Here is a 22,567-nt window from a genome sequence, read left to right on the forward strand (position 1 = left end):
ATCAGGGATACTGGGAGTTGTAGTCCAACAATGTTTTAAGAGTCATGGATTTCCCATCCCTATTTTAAAGCACCCCTCTTTTCTTCTTCTTCATGAATCATAGCACCATAGCTGCCAAGTTTTCCCTTTTCTCGCGAGGAAGCCTATTCAGCATAAGGGAAAATCCCTTTAAAAAAGGGATAACTTGGCAGCTATGCATAGCACTAAAATACAGGTGTATAAACAAGATCTGTTTTTAGGCTCTCCTCTCTCTCTAACAGCATATATTATGAACATTTCCAAAGACTAGTTGGTAAAACAAATTATGCCATTTATTGTGTGGCTCCCAACATTTTAATCTGGTGGTTTCCAAACTTTCTGCTCTCAAGGAACACTTCCCCAGTTAAACAGCTCGTTTCTTTGATGAAACTATTTACGTTATGGGGGGGAATGAGATTCTTTTTAAATATGTTTTCTTTAAAGCACAGTCGTTTTCAAAGGGTGTTTGAGGAACCCCTGGGATTCCTTAGAAATAATCTCCAAAATGCCCCCAATATAATGTTGTTCCAGGGCATTGTGAGGAATGTAAATGGCAGCTAGACCCAGCCATCTAGTGCCGCTTGGAATATAACTGCTACAACTGCTGACTGCCGTCACTTGGAAGCAAGCCCACTAATGAAGGGGACATGATTTTCTGTGGCCATTCCCTCAAACCTGAAGCTGGCTCTGCTGATCTACAGGGGCTTCTTTGCAAATTAGGGTGCTATCCTAATCCCTAGCCAGCAGGGAGGGGGTCTTTATGGAGCAGCACAGACAGGAGCAAATCCACAACTTGCACTGGCCAGGGCAGAAGATGGGGGAGGGCTGATGAAAAAATGCCTCTTCACTGTGCAGCAAAGATGGTGGTGATGATGAAATTAAATTTATATGCTGCCCGCCACCTGTAGATCTCAGGGTGGTTCACAGGTTAAAAGATGCCTAGATTGGGCTAGCTGCCATCACATGATCTTATGCCAGTCCAGACCCACCCCCCAAAATAGGAGGTTTTGACCACAAAGATTGCCATCAAAGATAGGATCTGCCTGTCCACTATTTGGGTAGGTGCATTGTGGTGTTCCTACCTAGGGGGCTTCCCCACTGGCAGTAGAACAGGAGGTGGTAGGGCCAGGCAGGACTTAACGTTTTGCCACTCCCACTCCATCCCACCCTTTCCAGTTTGGCTTGTAGTTCGGAAACCACCAGATCTAAGTTTGGAAACTACCAGATTAAAATATTGGGAGCTACACAGAAGACAGCACAAGCATCTTGTTGCGATCCCATGGAGGAAACCATGGGGTAAGCGGGAAATGGTTGTCACAGTACCATGGAGAATGTTCTAACAAGGGGTAGTGCCGAGGGGCTGAGAAGCACTTAGCCAGTTCTACTTTCTGAACACAATCCTGAAGACACAAACAGAACCACCATGATGCAGTGCCTCCAATACCCATCCCACTGAGTCGGTCCACGCGGATACCACAGTCGACAGATACCAGTTATCATTGTCCATTAGGACATAAGGAATAAATAAGCCTACAAAGATACTCCAGAGAGACTTAAAAGAAACAGTCTGGGCTTTCCCTCACACTCTGTTTTTCAGTGTCAACTGTTAATAAAGCTGGGAAGATGTAGGGCAGATAGCTAGTATTAACCAACATACACTCCTATACGATAGCTGGTATTCGCAAATATGCATGCCTATCAGCTCTGTCCCAGTCACCTGGCAACACACAGGAGGCATTCCAGAGAGGAAAGGGAGAGGTAATTTGACAAGTGAATTAATTGGATGCTTCTTTCGTGGGAGCTTTAGGTGGCTAATGTGGAAACTGTAGGCCAGGTTAATTCACCCAACATCAATATCCTGTGATTAAACATGGGGAGGAAGAGAGAGAATTTTATTGAAACATCCTGTTTTATAAGACAGAAGGGTGGAATTGACAAATGATTCTGCTTTTTTCCTGATTACCAAGGCAATCTGTGGCTGTGTCAGGCAGATGGTCCAAGATAGCCCTTTGAGAGGTCCATTGGCAATGTAACTTTGTGCTTTTATAATTCTAGGGGAAATGTATTGGTAGTATAGGATGTCATCATTTCCATATAGATTTTTATTATTCCCCTATTCATGATTGCCTCACCTCTGCCACCTTCTGAGTGATACCACTGAATTGTCTCAGAACATTGCTGTCTGCCTCTCAGCTGATCTGTAAGAATTCATCTCCATCCCCAAGCAAACCTGCAGCTCCATAAGCCACATGGCCCTACCAAAGAAAGTGTTACCATTGTATCATCTGTCCTCTCACCCTCCTCTCAACCAGATCTGTAGGAGAGCATCACTGCCGTCAGAAAACCCCAGAATGGCTCATCACTCCCAGATAAGTCAGCCACCCAGCCAGCCAGCCACAGGTCAAAACAGAAAACAATATGTAAAATAATAACTCCTTAAAACAAAAATCAGGATTACAATATAATAGACTCCAAAATGTTTCCTGAGATATGAAAAGCTATTCTTTTATATCAGAACATAAGCCAGTTCTACACAACAAAAACAAAATGAGAGTGAATTCACATAATCACTTTGGCATTTCAGATGTTTCAGCTTGAATTGGCTTTGAGCTGCGTACAACATACAGCGATATGTCTGTGCAAAAATGCCAATGCAAAGCTGCCCCAAGGTGTGTTGGCATGATGGAAGTGGGCTGAATATGAAGTGGACACAAAGGTGAACAAAACACACAACTGATTCCCTGCATGTAAACTCAGCAGATCCACTCAGTTGAAAGCTAGCAAGATGCCCTTGTGTGCAGTGGTAGAAAAGCTTGGGGGAGCTGCATTTGGAGGAACAAATTTTCCACAAGAAAGAAAATAAGTAATAGATAACAGCATCAGAAAGGGACTTGATGGGAGCTTAAGTGTGGTTTTTTTATTCCGTCACCAGCAGCAAAATCAGATGCTTTGAAAGAAAAGAAGGAAATAGGGTGGGGGTTCCTGATTTAGAAAGCAGAATGAAGCAATGTACAAAAACTCACACAATATCCCTTTCCCTTGACAATAGTTTTCTCAGTTTTGTTATAAATTGAATTATTTACTCCCATACTCTTCAAAAAAACATGATTCTAGAAGTGCCACTTGGATGATATGGAGCATCTATCTCGGGATGTATCAAAACTAGGGGATAGTCACATATAATTCTTCTTCACCTGCCAATGTATATTTTACACTGCTACACACACACAGCAGTTCAGCTTGAAAACGGCCTCCCACAGGAGCCAGTGAGAAGCTTCCCCCCCCCCAAGCCTAGTTGTTATGTAGCAGTAGTGGGACTACTGAAAAGCCAGAAGGTTGAGCCAACTAGCCTGTAAAAATTTTGCTACAGCTGCAGCTGCTTCCAGGTTAAAGCTTATTGGGTAGGACAATTGTTTTGTGGATGGCCATTGTGTGGTGGTGAGGACACAAATGCAATTCACAAATGTACGTATAAAGTATGGTTCATGGTGTGCTGGGATTGTTGCTATTTCATCTGTTCAATGGTTATTTTTATTGTACTGTACATTTGCATTTACTGTAGTTTCATTGTATTTTCTCTGGTATTAATTTGTTCACTGCTTTGGGGGCCTTGGCCAAAAAGTGATATAGAAATAAACAGATGGTGATGGTGATGTGGGACCTGCTTCTGGAAGAGAGGGGCTGCAGCACATTGGAAGGAGATAGTGAGCCCTTCCTTCTGCCAGCCAAAGTGATAGGTGACATGGTTGTCGCACTGGTGCACAGGGTTGGGAGAACAGTCCCTGCAAGGCTGTTATGCGCCAAACCTTTCTAGTACAATGTTATTGTGCAATCCTACTTCTCACTTTGTCATTTGTTAGAGTAAAGGCTATGGACAAGGTCTTATTTGCCTCCTAATGGATGGGCGTCAGAAAGAGCAGCTGCCTGGCTATGTAAATCAAACTTCCTCGTCACCTGATTCATAGGCTTGCCTGGAGCTTTAAAGACCAAAGACCAGAAAACATCTGTCAGGAGTTGGCTGCTGAGGCTTGTTGGCAAGTCTTTATTAGCTGTTGACAAGTCATTTATAATTTACATGCGTTGTCACAGCATGAATGTTTTATTTCAGTAGTAAAATAGTGCTCCTACTGACCTGGAGCAAAAGTTTTGGCCAGCTCTATCAAAACATCATGTGGAATTCAGCCACCCATCACTCCTTTCTTTAAAAAAAGCACACACAAAAAACCCCACAAAATAAAACAAAAGCAACATTATGACGATTTCCCAAAACATTTTAGGGCCTGCCTCTCTAGGCGTATGTGCCCTAAAATCAGAGTTCAGAGTTCTATGGTGGAGTTTCAAGTTCTGCCTCCCAGAGAAACCACCAAGCGCCGTCAGGAGAGAAGCAAAATTGTGATACTATTCCCATAAGACAACAGAATCCAATTTCATTATCTGTTTGTTTGTTTGTTTGTTTTATATAAATTTTCTGTCTATCCATCCCCCTCAATAACTGAAGCTTATAGCAGGTAGCTCAGTATTAAAATATGCATATTAAAATATCTTCATATTTGTGTCAAGGGGGGGGTCAAGAGCAGCGTGGCAGAAAACAAATAGTAGCAATACCCTTCCCCCAAACCACGAATGGATTTTAAAAATCTCTGTTACTGAGTTACCCTCCTAGGCCCAGTGTTTATTAATAATTCATCAAAATATTAGAGTAATTACCATATTTTGCAATATCACAACAGTGCACTTCAGCAGAAACCTTCTACAAATCTCCACACAAGAGCCATTAATAAATAAAATGCAATTCACCATATTAAATTTGTTGTTTAAAGGCTAAATATTTCATCACGGCTAATTCATTTTAAATAATCAGCCAGGTCTCCCCCACCCCCACCCCAGATCCCTTGCCTAGCACTTTCTTCTACCTTGGAAATGAAATTAGCTGTCAAGCATTACAGCAGAAGTGAACTTGAACAGTAGCGTCAGTGCCTAGGCTATTATACCACAGTACTCTGGACTGATGAGAGAGCCACTTGGCCAGCTTGAGCTTATCGCAACACAGTTGTTTTCCTACGTGTGCAATATTTGATGAAGGCTCAAGAGCACAGGACATCTCTGCCTGCTTTTTAAAATATATATGTGTGTGTGTTTTTATTAAAGATTTTCTTGGATTACAGGAGTACATACACAGTCTCTATTTTCAGATCATAGAGTCCTTTCTACCTAGGCAATGCAGATTTGAAAACCACTCAGCAAGGATGCTGCTACTGCACCAAGTGAAGTGGTGTCCCTTTTCCAGCAAATGTGAAATATTAGTATAACCTAATATTTGCCCCATAAAGGAGAAAGACAAAACAAATAGTAGGTCGCTGCCATCTGTGATAAAGATGCATAGCATGTGGTGTCTGGCGCATATTGATTTTGAAGGTCAACATTCCACAATAGCAATTGGTTTTCTATTTTTCAATATGTTTTGACACCTGGATTCTGAATCTTCCCATGATGGCATGGGATGAAGTGGGGGAAAGTGCAAATCAAAAGCAAGATGCCCAGCACTACTCCTCTGAAAACTCTGAATCTGGAGAGGCTATCATAGCTGTCAAGTTTTCCCTTTTCTCGCAAGGAAGCCCATTCAGCATAAGGGAATTTCCCTTTTAAAAAAGGGAGAACCTGGCAGCTATGGAGGCCATGGACTCAGTGCTAGGCTGAAGGAGTGTGAGAACAGGCTGCTGGACTAGATGGGCAAGTGGCCTGATCCAGTGAGCTCTTCTTATGTTAAATGCAAGACCATTCAGCTAAATATCACATCTTGTGATAGTCTTCCAAAGGACTATCCCTATGGTTAATCTCTAAATAAAGATGGGATTGACTAATATTTGATAAACTAGCATAGTGGGCTATCATTGCAGCCTGCACACACATCTCCCCACAGGGTTGCAGGGAAGCCCCGGTAATAACTTAATTGAACTGCCACCATTTGTTCATCCACCTGCCATTTAACTAAGAGGCTGGAGGGAGAGCCGGTGCAGCCACCAGCAATTTATCCAATTATTTCTGACCTACAAAAAAAAAACTTCTAGTGTTTATGTGCCCAAAAATCTGGGATGGTGCAAAATGTTTTAGTAGAAGGGGAAATCCTTCCTAACTGAGCTCCTTTGATAATGTAACTGACAATCACTCACATTTTTGGTGTGTGCTGCTTTCACCTTCAGTCTGTATTTTCCCTTTTATTGTCCCAGGCTGTCCATTATTTGCAATATCCAATATTTGGATGGTGGGTCACAAGTGGCATCCAATGCGTATTAGTTAACAACCCAAGCTCAAGGCCAATGCAATAGATGCTCTTGAAATGAATGATTTATTTACAGCGTCTCATATATATAATGCTCTGATTTCCCATTAGGCACCTTGTGAGCAGAGAAGGAGCCACATTGAAAATCTGTTATTGCTTAGCAGACCTTGAACCACTCTTTGTATTAAAGAGGAAATTCTGCCCCCTTTCCACACAGAGTCTTGACCTATGCAGTGACATTTAGGTAGCTAGAGGTGGAACATATAGGTTTGGCTTTATAAAAGGGTTTTATACAACCTAGTACTGTAGAAACAAACATTTGCCAAGCAAAGAAGGTCGCATAGCTCAACAACCTGGAAGTTCACAGACAGCAAAGCATGAACCATTTCTCATTGTGAAGTGACCTTACAGCTCCATCGAAAAACATCGTCCTTGTTGGCTATCCCTTTTATTTCATGGGGGATGAACTAATATAGGAAAACTGGACATCAGCACCAGTGCACACTGGGATTGATCAACAACACACAAAGAGAGAGTGGTATTCAATGATAGTGCTACTCAGAGTAGATCAATTGAAGTTACTGAACATGGCAAATGTCAGATCATTACTTTCAACGGGTCTACTCTGAGTAGGGCTTAGCCCACTAAATCCACTTTTTGAATTAATTACATTTGATACATTCATAAGATAACTTTTCCAAGTAAGCAAATGGTGCTTTTTCAGTTGACAGGCAGTAGGTCTGCAAGCAAAGTCAAATCAAATATCCACATAATTTTTAGATACAAAATACAGTGGTACCTCGGGTTAAGAACTTAATTTGTTCTGGAGGTCCATTCTTAACCTGAAACTGTTCTTAACCTGAGGTACCACTTTAGCTAATGGGGCCTCCCGCTGCCGCCGCACCGCCACTGCACGATTTCTGTTCTCATCCTGAAGCAAAGTTCTTAACCCAAGGTACTATTTCTGGGTTAGCGGAGTCTGTAACCTGAAGCGTCTGTAACCCGAGGTACCACTGTATCTCGTAATTTTCCATGAGGCAGATTCAGAATGGAATTAAATGCTGAAAATGGTGTTTTCAAAGAGATTGTTGCTCTTTTTTGCACTCGTAAATTTATTGTGCAATATTAAAGAGTACATAACTCACTCTTTGGCATTCATGAATTCATAATTCTCTATTCATTAATTCAAAAGTTGAGCTCAGCCCGTCTCTCCAAATCAATCCCTATAGAAAATCCAAACTCTTTATAAGTTCTTCAGCAGTGGAGGCAGGGGAACTTCACCCTATATTGCTTTAAACATTCCATGATAACTATGAAGTTAAATACATAAGGGCTGTTTTCTCACCAACAACAAGATTAAAAACAAAAAATGAGGGTTTGTTAATTAGGTGAAAATATAAGCAGGAACAACAGCTGTGATATTTAGTATGCTATTTTAGAATTGTATTTTAATCCTTAATGACTTATTAAAGCTGTTTTAATTAATTCCAAATATATTTTATTTACTCTGTCTTTAAGCCTTGTTGACTGCAAACTTGGACCCATTCTTATTTAGTAGTTGGTATTCCCAAATTTACAGGTTGCTGTTCAGTTTGTAATGAGTTCAGTTTTGTGAAACTCATTCTTTTCATTTGTGGTTAATAGCGATGGGGAAGAAATTCCATTCAGTTCACATTTTAAGCCAATCTAATTTGCAGTTCCAGAAATAATAGGCTAGACAAAACGCAGTTACGTTTCCAAATGCACACTTCTCCAAATTTTGTGATACAATTGTGCAACCCAAAGAAGTGGATAAAATGCATATAGTGTATTAGTGAAAATAACATACACTTATAAGCGGAGAAATGGCAAAATGTATATATAGGCTCCCTCCCACCCCCACTTACACAAGAGTGACTTGTGTATGGCTGTGTATACGCATGGTGCAGGGAAATAAATAAATAATTCGATCCAAACCTAGAAATGGTGGGAGGGAGCTGGAGAGTCTTCATGGCTCATGAGGAGATCCACCCCAGAACCCAAAGTGGACATCAGTGAGGGTGAAGGAAGGAAGCCCCAAAGGGACCTGGGGTGGAGCTGGGCTTTATGTATTTAGGCTGCTAAGCCTAACCACCTAACAGCTGATGTGCAGGGTAGCGCAACAGCTGCTGCTGCTGCTGCTGCTGCTGCTGCTGCTGCTGCTGCTGCTTTTCCTCGCATCATCCATCCTCCTGCCAGTCCCAGAGCTTCAATTCTAGTTGTAGATATATTTTGGATAGTACTTTTGGTCTGGATTGGAGAGAGAGCAGCAGAGAGGGCATTTAAAGGGTGTTTAGAAAGTGTTCTCCACTTATTTGATTTCCACTTATGAGCATGGAGGCTTGGAATGTAACCCCCACATAAGGGGGGGGTGCCTGTATCAGGCAAAAATTACATACTCCCAAAATTGTATGTTCAGAAAAATGTGCACTAAAATGCTCGTGAATTTCCATGAGGACTTAAAAAAAAAAAAAACCTGATATTGAAATGCGATGAACTGAACTTCAGTTTGGAAAAATGAGAAACTGAGAGAAACCCAAAGAGACAGACTGTACAAGTAACTCTGCTTCAGACAAAGTTCACATAGGGCTAACATTTGGGGTGGCAAACAAACAAGGCTCCGCAGCTGCTGTTGATGATCCAACCATATATGTCCAGGGCCACAAAGGGATTCAGTGGCAACAGTCCTAAGCCCCAATCTAACTTGGACTTTAAAAAAATAATATCCTAGGTGCTTGACATCCACACAGCAATTACGAATCCAATTTGTATTGGTGGCACCTTGTGATATTTAAGTGAATCTAATGATCAACAGGGGGAGGCTTCAGCTAATTATCCAAATCCATGTGCTCTTTGGCGCGACTGAAACCTAGATACGGAAGGATGTATGTCAGTGAAAAATAGGTGTCCCAAATTCAGGTCCCCACTCTCCCTCAGCCTCCATCAGCCTGATGAAATAGCTTTAAGGCAGTGATGGCCAAACTTGGCCCTCCAGCTGTTTTGGGACTACAGTTCCCATCGTCCCTGACCACTGGTCCTGTTAGCTTGGGATGATGGGAGTTGTAGTCCCAAAACAGCTGGAGGGCCAAGTTTGGCCATCACTGCTTTAAACTATAAGAAGCCCATTTCTCCCATGCCTTCAGATTATGACAGGATGGATAATTTAAGCAATACGTACTTGGAAATGATAGTTCTCAGGGCAAGAATTTATGAGCTCTGGCAGCTAGGGACGACCTGCTCAACTCTATTGACCTAAATAAGCGGAGTGGAATACTCCCAACAACATCACCACATCTGGTGCCCTCCCTCAGCTCCCACAAGCATGTCTCCCAAGTTGACTGGATTCCAGCAGGCAGTACTGCTGACCACACAGAAGGGGGCCATACCCTCTCTTCACCTGCCTTTCACCTCCTTGCTTGCTTGCTTTTTGGCAGCAGGTACTCAAGCACTTGTGCAACATGTTCTCAAAGAAGACAAAATGTGCTTGAATCATAAAGGCCCCACATACAGATCTTGCTAATTTCTCTGGTGGGTTAAGAAAAATGTCATCTATTCACCACAAACCCCCCAAAAGCTGACAAAGCTTAGCTGTTTGAGGTATATGAGTCAGTGGCAGCAGTCAAAATAAAGGAGATGGGAAAGGAGTGGTTTAAATAAGTAACAGGCCCCTGAAGAAGCTTCTGGCTTCTCTGTGGCTGCCACTTGTCAGGACAGATTCCCCCAAACACAAAATGTGCCACGTTCTGTGACTATAGAGGTAAACTGACAAGGCTGGCTTAGGTCTCGTAGGAGCTAAGCAGAGACGAGTGACAAACAATGCAAAAGAAGTTGAGAAGAACAGGAACAAGAAGCAGGATGCTCGTCTGATCCAATTCCATGGAGAATCATAGAATCATAGAATCAGAGAGTTGGAAGAGACCACAAGGGTCATCCAGTCCAACCCCCTGCCAAGCAGGAAACACCATCAAAGCATTCTTGACATATGCCTGTCAAGCCTCTGCTTAAAGACCTCCAAAGAAGGAGACTCCACCACACTCCTTGGTAGCAAATTCCACTGCCGAACAGCTCTTACTGTCAGGAAGTTCTTCCTAATGTTTAGGTGGAATCTTCTTTCTTGTAGTTTGAATCCATTGCTTCGTGTCCGCTTCTCTGGAGCAGCAGAAAACAATCTTTCTCCCTCCTCCATATGACATCCTTTCATATATTTGAACATGGCTATCATATCACCCCTTAACCTTTTTTTAAAGAAGCAATCAGAACATTTTTTAAAGAAGCAATCAGACCAAACATCCTCTAGTATTTCCATATGTGCCCCCTGCTTCCTTTTAAAATCCAGTGAAATTCAGGTCAGGTTGGTGAAGGAGGTGCCCTGTTGACAAGATACCTGTGTTGGAAGAACTGCACTGGCTACCAAGAGGCTACTCAGGCAAGTTCAGTGTCTTGCTATTGACATATATAGCCTAGAACTACTTGGGATCAGGTTACCTCTGGGAGCACCTTACCTTGGCTTGTACACTCCTGCCTGGTCACTTACATCCCCAGGAGAGACACTCTTAGTAGTGCTGTAGGCTCCTGAAGTTCATCTTATGTCCACTAAGACTAGGGTCTTTGATGTGGCAGCACCTGGCCCTTGGGCTGAAGTTCCAATGGACACCAGGCAGGCATCTACCATATTCCCATTTGTGTGGCTGCCTAAAACGTTATCTATTCACCCAGTCTTTTCCTGAGGAGTGACCCAGCTATTATTTATTTATTTATTTATTTACTATTATTTATACTCCGCCCATCTGGCTGGGTTTCCTCCACCACTCTGGGCGGCTTCCAACAAATACCAAATTACATTAAAATATCACAGATTAAAAACTTCCCTAAACAGGGCTGCCTTTAGGTGTTTTATGAATGTCAGGTAGTTGTTTATCTCCTTGACCTCCAATGGGAGGGCGTTCCACAGGGCGGGCGCCACTACCGAGAAGGCCCTCTGCCTGGTTCTCGCTGTGAGTGTCTGGGCTGAACAATGGGAGTGGAGACGCTCCTTCAGGTATATAGGACCGAGGCCGTTTTGGCTTTAAAGGTTAGCACCAACACTTTGAATTGTGCTCAGAAACGTACTGGGAGCTATGTTGCTTTATTAAGCTAATTTAATGAACAGTGGTGTGTGGGTGTGTGTGTGTGTGTGAAATTTTATTGTTGATTTAATGCTATTTACCACTGTGATTTTCCCCACTAAATGGCTGTGGTTTAGAAATGTTTGCAAATAAATAAATAAATCTTGTGATGGTGGAATGCAAAAAGTCAGGCTGGGCTGAATTCTCAGCATATAGCAGCATCATGTATATAGCTGCTCATGCAGCTAGAACTTGGCACTGGAACTTTCCACTGAGCTAGTCCTCAAAAGAAGCCCTGATTTAGGGATATGCAAATATTATTTGCATCCTAATGCTTACCAAGTATATTGGGATGCCAATATTAGCTTGGGGCCATCAATATTTGCATTCGTTCTCAGGCATATCTTTGGCAACTGGGGAGCATATTTATGACATACTGCCAAACTGAGCCAGATCCTTGGTCTTGGTCCAGTACTTTCAACTGCCTGTATTCTACAGGGCCTCTCTCAGTGCTGCTTCCTATGATCATTTTAACTGGCAGGGCTAGGGAGTAGAGAGCATACACTCTACCATTCACCTCCAACACCTCCAAATTGCCTAAGGCACTCACCCCTCTACCTGCTTGTCCAGGATAATTGCGAGATATTAACCCATAACTGCAGGTCTGGTCTATGCCAAGGTATAGATACAGAACCCCAGAACTCCCTTGTCCTTTGCAAAACAAGGATTTCAATGTTCTTTTCACAGGTATCAATGGAGCCATTCTTAATCACCTGAGGCATGGTGGAGGAGCAATAATGTTTCTGACATGGCAATACTGCTTCGTGTACATCATTTGCTTTACATCCGGGATGAGGAAACTAGGGCCCTCCAAGTATCATTATACTTCAACTCTCATCAGTCCCAGTCAGCAGGACCAATGGTCAGGGATGTGAGGAGCTATAGTCCAATGAAACAACTGGAGGGCCACAGGTTGCCCATATCTGCTTTATGCAAACATCCAGTGGCAGAGAGGCCTAGTTCAGAAGAATCACAGGAAAAGAGCATTCATTTGGGGCATGATGAGCATTATCATTTGGAGGAGGAAGAGGAGTTCATTCCTCCACCACATAGGGCCATTAACTCCCCCTTCAAATGCAAAACTCAGCAGTGCCACACTCCCCTGGATATTTCTTGGGGGGGAAATGTGTGGATCATGGGGTGTTTAAGGGTCTGCTTCCCCTAGCATGGTCTGCATGCATGCCACAGGTACGCCACCTTGGGTTCCATGTTGGAAGAAAGGTGGGATATAAATGTTAGGAAGTAAATAAGCAAACATCTGCTCAGTAATGTACTCACATCTCCACAAGCCGTTTGTCTAAACTGAACAGCAGCCTTCAGGTGGCGGAAGATTTAAACAGCAATCCAAGCAAGGGGATTTGCTGGCACCTTTTACCAAAAGCTTTATTTACACTTTGATCTCCTTTGTCTCTCCATTCCCCACACCCAGGGCCATGTAAAATTTAATTAAGAAGTTTATTGTTGGGCTTCCCAGCTTTCGGGGAAAGAGAAATGAAGCCAATTGCTTGCAGAAGAGAGAAGAGAAATGTCACCTGGAAATGCGGCTCTGGCTGTTTGTAATCATACAAGAGAAGAACAAGTGAGGAGGGCAATCTTAAATTAATTAAAATGGCTCACTGTAAAACTAGAGTCTGGAACAAAGGGACCCCAGTGACACTCGGATGAAAGATGTGACACGGCTAGAAGTGGCATCCTCTGATTTTTTTAAAAAGAGCTTCAGTGACTGGAAAACATGATGGCTCAAGGATGCAAGTTAAAGCAAAACACTTGTGTATGTGTTTGGAGAGAGGGAGAAAGATCCTCACGTTTTCTATAATTGTCTCTCAGTGGGCATGACCCAGTGTGGCCAGAGTGGTGGGGCAGGACATAGAAGTTCCTAGCTGCATCCATGCACACATGGTGGGTTGGAACAGTGTTCAGTGGTCCCAATCCAGTTGTCTGGTGCTGAGCAAGAACAGAGTCTCTGCTGCTACACCATGCAGTTCCCAGCCATCTACAAGAAGGCAAATACCTTCCCATGGGCAATTATTATTCCAAGACCTCATAGTGTCCAAACAGTGCACCAAAGTGCGCACTATCCCACAGTACTAGAGCCATGGAATGAGAACTGTAGTCTTTTGTAGAAATAGGGCATTGCCATGTCCCTTTCACCAGCTGAAAACCGAGGCAGGGGGTGCCATTTACCTACCTAAACACTTCAAATTTGGTTAAGGGGTAAAATTGATCAACCTGCAGAGTCCACAACAATCAGTGTAACCATAATTATGACACTGGGCTGAACTGGTTCATGTGGATTCTGCTGATCCAAACACCCACCTACTTTATCAAGCATGTTTAGAGAAATGAAGGAAGCTGATATTGTGAATCAAGCAGAGGTTTGTTTGTGGTTTTGAGGGAATCCTGGGTGTTTTCTCTGCAAATTAAAGACTGAATCAACCTGAATCTCACAGGTTTGAATCCATTTTTGCCCACTACAATTCTGGTCCTAAGGAATAGTTTCTCCACTTGGTTGACAGGTCAAGTTGAAGAAAGGAAATAAACACCACAATGGTTGCTTTCAGACATCACACAAGCCCTTTGCTCATATGGGGCAAAGATTGCTAATTGGGTTTTGGAATTTGCATTCAAATGGGTGCAATCTGGTCTAGTGAAACTAAATCTAAGGGAATTGTGAACCCTCTCAGTTAAAAAAGAAACACACATGTTGTAGGTAGGTAGGTAGATGGATGGATACATAAACAGATGGTGCATTTTCTTCAGAATGATGAGGGACAGAAACTTGCTTTCATCTTAATTAAAAGTTTACAATATCTCAGGACCCTCTGGAAGTGACTAGCTTCTAGGCTGCGAATTATCGCTGCAACCTAAAGAAGCATGCAAAAGGGGCATACAATAGGTGCTCTTTCTTCTCTGTCAGTGGAAATCCATGCTACTTACAGCATGGCATAAAAAATAATTGGACCTGGGCAAAACCTTGGCTTTTGTGTGCTCCATTAGTTGCAAGAGATCTGTTTCAAATCTGCATGGCATCAAATTCGTTCATTAAGTCCAGTGCTCTGTAAATGACAACTTTTTTTGCTCCCTAAAAGTAATCCGACAAATATCCTTTCGCAAAGTAAATTAATTAACTTGAAAATGGTTTAATATCCTGTAACAAAATAATCTTCCAAGACTTCAGTGTCTAATGGGTGGACTTCCTCCAGGAGGCAGAAAATACAAGTCTGTAGCTGGCTTTTCCCTTCAATCAACCAACAGCAGGAAGGATGAGCTTCTATGCTTCCAGCACCATGAGAGTTAATCATCCTCCCTTGTGCCGTCCAGGGACATCCATCAGCAGTAAAGATACAGGGATGGTTTCACAAGCAAAGGATGGAGTACCAAGATGAAGGATTTCATTTTAGAAACAGGCCAAAAGAAGATGATAATTTAAAGCAGGCAAGTGCATCCTATGATCAGGCAAATACTTTCTGGTAATAAAAAGGGAAGCCACAGAGAATAAAATAGCCAACAAATGAATGAATGCACCATCAGCCTGAACAATCTCCCGATAGTCATGATACCCTTAAAATGGGACCCTCTTGATTTTAAGCCCATAATGTTATGCCCCAACTTCTCTCTCTGAGAAGAAAGCCTTTAATATAGCAGGAGTTTTGGTGTGTCACCTGCAGGAGAATTTCCAGTATTAATATTTCAGCAATACCAATCTTTCAGAATACACTTTAAAGCTCTCAATTTCGTCTCCCGCTGTCATTTTTATATTTTTTTAAATGTCCTCGCTCCCTCTAGTGTTAGCCACCATGCTTCCTGAATGCTTTCCCTGGCTGTATTTGGGATCTCTCGGTTTCCAGCGCTTTTGCCCCAGGGCTGCATAGATCAAGGGGAGGGTGGCAGGAGGTCAGCTCAGCTAATTAGGTGGTGCTATTCTGAGTTACAAGACTACTGATGTTTCTCTTATCTGTCCAGCAGAAGGCATTACCAGGTTGTAAAGTGGACAGTTTGACTATTATAGATTTGCAGGAGAATAAAATAATCTTGGTTTGGAGCAAGTTCCTAATACTGAGAGTTGACATAGTTGTTTTAAAAGATGCAGGGCTAGAATTATGGATCGGTTCCTTTTTATATGCATTCTGGGACTGCAGCTACAATTCACATTGCATTCATCAAAACATACCCCTGGCACCTGGTCTCTTAATAGTGCATTATGTATGCTTATTAAGTCTATACTGCACATATTTGAAGCATGGTGGCAAATATCTTTATTTACTATATGTTCAACCCAAAGTTCTGTTTGAAAAACAAAAATCTGGACAAGAAAATGAACATGGGACTTAAGGGTCTGCCTCACCCTTAAGACCCAATTACTATATGACAGCTTTCACCAACTTGGTGCCGATTAAGGCTGATGGGAATCATAGACAAAAATATATAGAATCATAGAATCATAGAGTTGGAAGAGACCACAAGGGCCATCCAGTCCAACCCCCTGCCAAGCAGGAAACACCATCAAAGCATTCTTGACATATACCTGTCAAACCTCTGCTTAAAGACCTCCAAAGAAGGAGACTCCACCACACTCCTTGGTAGCAAATTCCACTGCCGAACAGCTCTTACTGTCAGGAAGTTCTTCCTAATGTTTAGGTGGAATCTTCTTTCTTGAAGTTTGGAGGGCACCACACTGGCAAAGGCTGAAGTGACACTGACTCATGGTGTCTGTAATGCACATCTGAATTTGACAGCCTGCACTGTAAATGTACCCATCTCAGTACAGTGTTAGCCAGCCAGTTGAAGCTGTGCTCCGTTGAAAACTGATATTAAAAAAAGACCCTTGCCTATCATAGACAGTGCAATCGTATGCATATCAATTCAGAAGTACCATAATCCTCACTGAGTTCAATGGGATTTACTCCCAAGTAAGTGTGTTTAGGATTGCAGCCTAAATCACATACTGCAGCACTAACTTTCCACTCTTCCTTGCCCACCACCCAACCAATGCACAGGTCCACAGGCAAAGCCTTACATCAGAGATGGAAAACCCTTCTTTGGTAGAGGGCCACATTCTTTTCTGGGCAACTTTCTGGGGGCCACATGCCAGGACTGGCTGGGGTTAGGAAACAAAAGTGCCCCAAGCAATTACTATAACATAGCTGCCAAGTTATCCCTTTTTTTAAGGGATTTTCCCTTATGCTGAATAGGCTTCCTCGCGAGAAAAGGGAAAACTTGGCAGCTATGTACTATAACTTGGATAGCTCGGTTAGTAGAGCAGGAGACTCGTAATCTCAGGGCTGTGGGTCAAAGCCCTATGTTGGACAAAGGATTCCTGCATTGCAGTGGGTTGGAGAAGGTGACCCTTGTGGTCCCTTCCACCTCTATAATTCTATGATTCTACAAATCTATAAACTTTACCCTTTGTGCAGTAGGCTAGTTTCTATATAAGGATTTAAGTGTATTGCTTGCAGTTTGGTCCTCTAACCCGGGACTGACTGAAAGCAGCTCCAGCTATTCGGGGGGGGGGCACTGCCACCTCTACCCCTGCCACCAGAGAACTGCTTAGTGCAAGCATAGCCTTCAATACACATCCTACAAACTTTTGCATTCATTTGACACCAACATCAAACGGTGCTTGATAGGCACCATCATCAGAATAAACATGGCGCTGACACACCCTGCACAATCAGCTTTGGACAGACAAGACAGTTAGTTGGGAGGGAAGTTGGGGATATCCTGGGTAGTTAGTCAGAGCAGTACAGAGAAAAAGTCAAAGATAAGCGCAGTGCTAAAAGACGAAGCTAATATAATTCAGGCAAGGCTTTGCAGACAGAGCTAAAGGAACATAAAAAAGGGAGAGAGAAATGGTTTGACACAGACAGGGGAGGCAATTCCAAGTTTCAGAAGTGTCATGGCAAAAAGCACAAAGGCTAGTGTGAGGAAATGAAAATAAGCGAGGGGGTGGGCTAGTAGCACATGAGGGGGAAATTAGAGAAGTGAATGAATCAAAGGAAAGCATGGAGAGAGCTTTAAATGGAACGGTGCTAGAGACTTTGATGCAGATGGAGGAAGGGTGCTACTGTCTGCTAACGGGGCCAAGATATGAAGTGGCAGGGAACCAAGCCATGACGTAGTACCTTAAAGCATTCAATATGAAAGGAGATAGAAGAATGGCCTCCCAGGTCCACAGCCAAGATACAGCAAAACCAGGTTAATTCTATGACCCCACTGCCTCAGGAAGCTCCTAACCCAAAGCTAACAGGAGCGCAACATTGTCTCGAGCCTGTGCATTTCCAACAGCACAATGCAATTGGATGCAAAAGCTAACACAACAACTTTGACACAACGTGAAGGAAATCAGCTATTTCTCTCTCTCTCTCTCTCTCTCTCTCTCTCTCTCTCTCTCTCTCTCTCTCTCTCTGTGTGTGTGTGTGTGTGTGTGTGTGTGTGTGTGTTGCGTGTAGGGTTGTTTGGGAATTATGGAGTTAATTTGTTAAACCTGGCGTGACCAGTGGTCAGTCTGGAAGCTGGTAAAATCATTGAGAAGGGTGCAGATTACACATAGGTGGTGTCTGCTGGGGGAGGGGGTAACCCTAGCACTTCCTTCAGTTTTGTGAATTCAAAAGCAGGGCAGTCATGGAGCCCCATGAATATCTGGCTAGTACTGTAACTTGCTTTGGCTTTCAGATCTGGTGTGATCTCAGGATACTAAGGAAACACACCCTGGAGGGTTACAGACATGGCTAATTGGATGTAAGTCATTAGATGTAGGATTTCTAAGGAGAAAGGGAAAGCAGATTGCATTTAACTCTTTGTTTATTTGTTCTTTAGCTCCACTGGGAATCTTATGTAAAACCTTTTTTTTCTTAGGAACTGCTTTTTTATTCCTTTTAGTAAACTTTTAAACTTGTTTCATAAAAGGTTTGCGGTCTACTGTAACATATCACTCAACATCTGTGTTTTTAATTATGTTTTATGTTTTTATATTGTTGCAAGCCACTGTGATATATTTTAATTAATAAACAAAGTGCCATGTTCTACAATGTCTTGGTAGTTCTCAAGGAGACACAAATGGGATTTGGGGCTGGCTGGTGAAAGGCAGCCTTGCAGAAAAATGAAATGCTTTTAACTAGTGGCAGCAAAGGTCTAAAGTGAAGGGTGAGTGAACAGGAAGGGACATTCTGCTTGGCCAGGAATCCCTGACATGGTACAGGACCCAGGGAAGCTGGGATTCTGTGGCACAATCAAACACATACACCAATACCCCTGGCAAACATAGAACATAGGAAGATACCTTACACTGCGTCAGACCACTGGTCCATCTAACTCAGTATTGTCTACACTGACTGGCAATGGCTTTCCAGGAGTTCAGATTGGGTTCATCCTAAGGCCAGGCCAAGATATTTTGCTGCCTGAGGCAGAGGGCAAAATGGTACACACATGAACCCATTCCTTATATAGTAGTGAATCTACTACTAGCAATCGTTACCTCACTAAGTAGTTTTGATTTGAATTCATCTAGAGCAGCAAAAATAGCTTGAGCCAGCTCTGTCTGTGGTCCACAATTCAATGCAGGGTTAGGTACACTTAAACAAGGGTTGGGGAGCCAGGGATCTACCAGATCCCATCATGCCCAGCCATTGTGGCTATTGGTCAGGGATGTTGCAGTCTAGCAATGACTGAAGGGCAACAGGTTTTCCTCCCTGACTTAAACATGCTGATTTCAATGGGCTTTAAAAGTGCTTACACATATGCCTTGAACTGTGGTCTCTAGAGAAAATCAAAGCTACAGCAAGGCTTGAGTTATCCAGCCATATCCAAGCAGCTTAACTAATTTGTTGCGTAACCCAAATCCAAGCAATATATTGAATGTGAGCATATTAAGAAACTGTAACCCTCCCCCCTCTGGATTAATTGAAATAGGGACAATCCTGACATCAGAGTCACAACTAAGTGGAGACAGCACTCTGTTCCAGCTGCAGAGCTCTCAGTTCCAATGAATATATTCCAGGCTTCCTCAACCTTGGCCCTCCTTGAGACTACAATTCCCAGCATCTCTGACCACTGGTCCTGCTAGCTAGGGATCATGGGAGTTGTAGGCCAAAAACATCTGGAGGGCCGAGGTTGAGGAAGCCTGATATATTCCTGTTTAGTGTCATGAGAGTAAGTTATTCAGCAAGGAACCTACCCGTAAATGAACCATCTTCTGTGCCACTATCTGTTGAGGAATCTGGCTAAGAACCTTTCTAGCAGAGTCTTTCTGGCTAGGAGTCTCTGCTAAGCAGAGCTATCCATTCCAAAACAAAACCAAGTATTGTCCCTGTCACCATCCTTTCTTGTTAGAGCCCTTAATTAAAAAAACAACCACCTGCCACCTATTACAACCCATCAGGCTCCCAATGTGCATCTCACCAAGGTGAGAGGTAAAATAACAGCATCAGACTGACAATGTGCACATTAGCAGCCAGCAATCCCACCAGAATACTGCCAAAGGCATTCATAACCAGCCTTACCTCCAAAAAGGAGCAGGCAGAGAGGCACGCACTTCCAGAGCTTTCTATCCAATAAAGGCATTTCCAGTTCTTTGAGCAAAAGGTGTCAGATCCACAAGGAAGAGGGACAATTAATTACTGTTTAGATTTCGCACAAAGGACTCTAGATGCATGTATGTATACAATTAATTACTTATTGTCATAGATAATTGCATGCACATAAATGCTTACAATATATAATTAACACAAAGAACAGAGAAACAATCTTAACTAGAGGGAGTGAAGCCACAAGGACTCACGATCTTTCACAGTTGCATAAACCAGGCTCTGGAAAATAAAATAAGAACATTGACCTTGTAGCGTTTTTCTAAAACCCAGGAAGTCGGGGGCCCTTGACTGACTAGCCCAAATTACATTTATTCAGAAGTGTATCATTGATTTTCAATGGGGCTTTCTTCCAAATCAGAATGCTTAGGATTTCAGCCAAAGCCAAACAAGGAGTCCCAAATCTCTTGACAGACAACACACTTCATCCAGCGCGGCAGAAATGAAATGCCTTTCTTCATTCCTCTGGCTGTTCATAGGGATGGAAATTATAACTGATAAGAAAGCCAAGTTCTAAACCAGAGATGAAAAACATGTGGGCCTGCAGATGTTGCTGGACTGTAACTCTAATCACCCCTCGCCATTGGCCATGCTGGCTCAGACTAATGCGAGTTGGGAGTCCAATAACTTTCACAGATGCATAAGCCACAGTTACCCCATCCCTGTGCAAAAAGTTATGGCCTGTCTCAATACTGTAATGCCCAATGCCTTCAATGGTGTGAAGAGAAAAATAGCATCCCATGCAGAGAATGGAATGTGGTTGCAGTACCCCCCCTCCTTGCAGTCAGACAATATTTCTTCAAATGTTTCAAGCAGCCACATTTAGCATCAGTGAAAGCTTCAGGACAATTTAACATTTATGTTTCTTTGAACGAGGCTCATATGGTGTGTGTTTCTCATTCTGCAATGTTTCCATGTGACTCTTATCCATGTTTACTTATCTCAGATTAATCAAGAGCTGAACTTTCAGCAGCAGTCACCTCACATCTTTAAGAAGCGATCGGCCTATCTGTTAATGGATGTGAAACTCTGGACTGGTTCACATGGTGTAAACTGGCTCTGCCCAGGGCGATGATGGGGGCATGCCTTCGCCCATGATCACAGAGAACAGGTAGCAAATGAAGAGGCACAGCGGCAGAAATCTGGCAGCAATTTCCACTGTCATGACGACTGGTGTTCAGTTTCTACAGTTACTAATGCAGCAATTCCAGAAGGGTAGCCAGTGCCAGCCTGTTGCAGCAAAAAGAACAGAGTCCTGTAACACCTTGAAGACCAACAAATTCAGTCATTATGACATAAACTCTTGTTGCATCCAGCCATGTAGGCTTTAGTTTAGAAAGTTGTTAAGACTTCAAGGTGCCACAGGGCTCTGTTGTTTTTACTGGGTTGCTGCCACTATCTAAGTAGATAATTTCCATTGTTTATTTATTTTGAACCTGAGTCTAATCTGACACTCTACCACTGGCTTCCTTTGCTACATTCTCCATATGATCATGAGAAGGATATGTTGTGCAAAGCCTTTTTTGTTGTGTAAACCCAGGATGGGAAAACTTTTCTTCAGCTGGAGAGCCACATTCTCTTTCCAGAGGGCATGTGCCAGGGATGGATGGAGCCAGAGGCAAAAGTGGGCCTGAGTAATTAATGTAAATTTAGCCCCTCATTATCCTCAACCAAGACCAGCAAGAATCATTATCAGAGTTAAAGTACACATTCCAGCCATGTGGGGAGAAACATTCACAAAGTGTGTGGAGCAAGGCCATCAACTGGTATGGCTCGGGGAGGGGAAAGTGTGGGGAAAGAGGGGAAAGTGTGGTTTGGAATGGAATATGGAATTTGGAATGGAAAGTCCCAAGGGCCAGGTAGAAATTTCTGAGGGTCATATTTGACCTTCAGGCCTCCCCACCCTGATGTAAACAAACCATTTCACTGTGCATCTTTGATGAGGACTTTATTTGAGCTCAGGATTTACTGGAGTCTGGCCCAAAAGAAGCAGAACATGTTTGCTTCACTGCAGAGCAACCAAATTGGAATCCCACACAGCAAGGTTTAGGGACAAGAGATCTCACAGTTCCAGGAATGCTTCAGATCCAGCACTTTCTTTTTTTCAAGGTAACCATATTTCTTAATCTTGGGCTTCTTTTCAAACACATTCTACTATACCTTCTCTCCCAACCTGTCCTCATCCATCTGTCCCATCATTAAACATGTGCACAGTTGCAATTGTCCATCACCCTGCTGTGCTCAAGGACCTATGGATTGGTGCATCTGAGAAGAATTGCACAAGGTGCTTCTGACCTCCTTCTATAACCACCCATACAGAAATGTCAGTAAATATTCACAAGGGGCCTGCCCAATCGTTTGAGGACCTAGGATTTGTAGAATATTAGCATCCAAACCTAACAAGTGCATGTTCTTACTACCGGTAGTTAGCATGAGGAGGGGCTAAGATACTCCGGCCACAGAAATACAATTGGAAGAGAGGGGTCTGTGTGGTGTCATCTCCC

At 42.9% G+C, this 22,567-nt stretch overlaps 1 protein-coding gene across 1 annotated transcript in view; it reads right to left on the minus strand.

The window, feature by feature from the left end:
- The window catches only part of SORCS3 (sortilin related VPS10 domain containing receptor 3), a 415,691-nt gene that overhangs the window by 387,031 nt on the left and 6,093 nt on the right, over nucleotides 1-22,567 (minus strand). The window lies entirely within an intron of this gene.

This window comes from Zootoca vivipara, chromosome 5, assembly GCF_965207765.1.
Source record: "Zootoca vivipara chromosome 5, rZooViv2.hap1.1, whole genome shotgun sequence".
Lineage (NCBI taxonomy): Eukaryota > Metazoa > Chordata > Lepidosauria > Squamata > Lacertidae > Zootoca > Zootoca vivipara.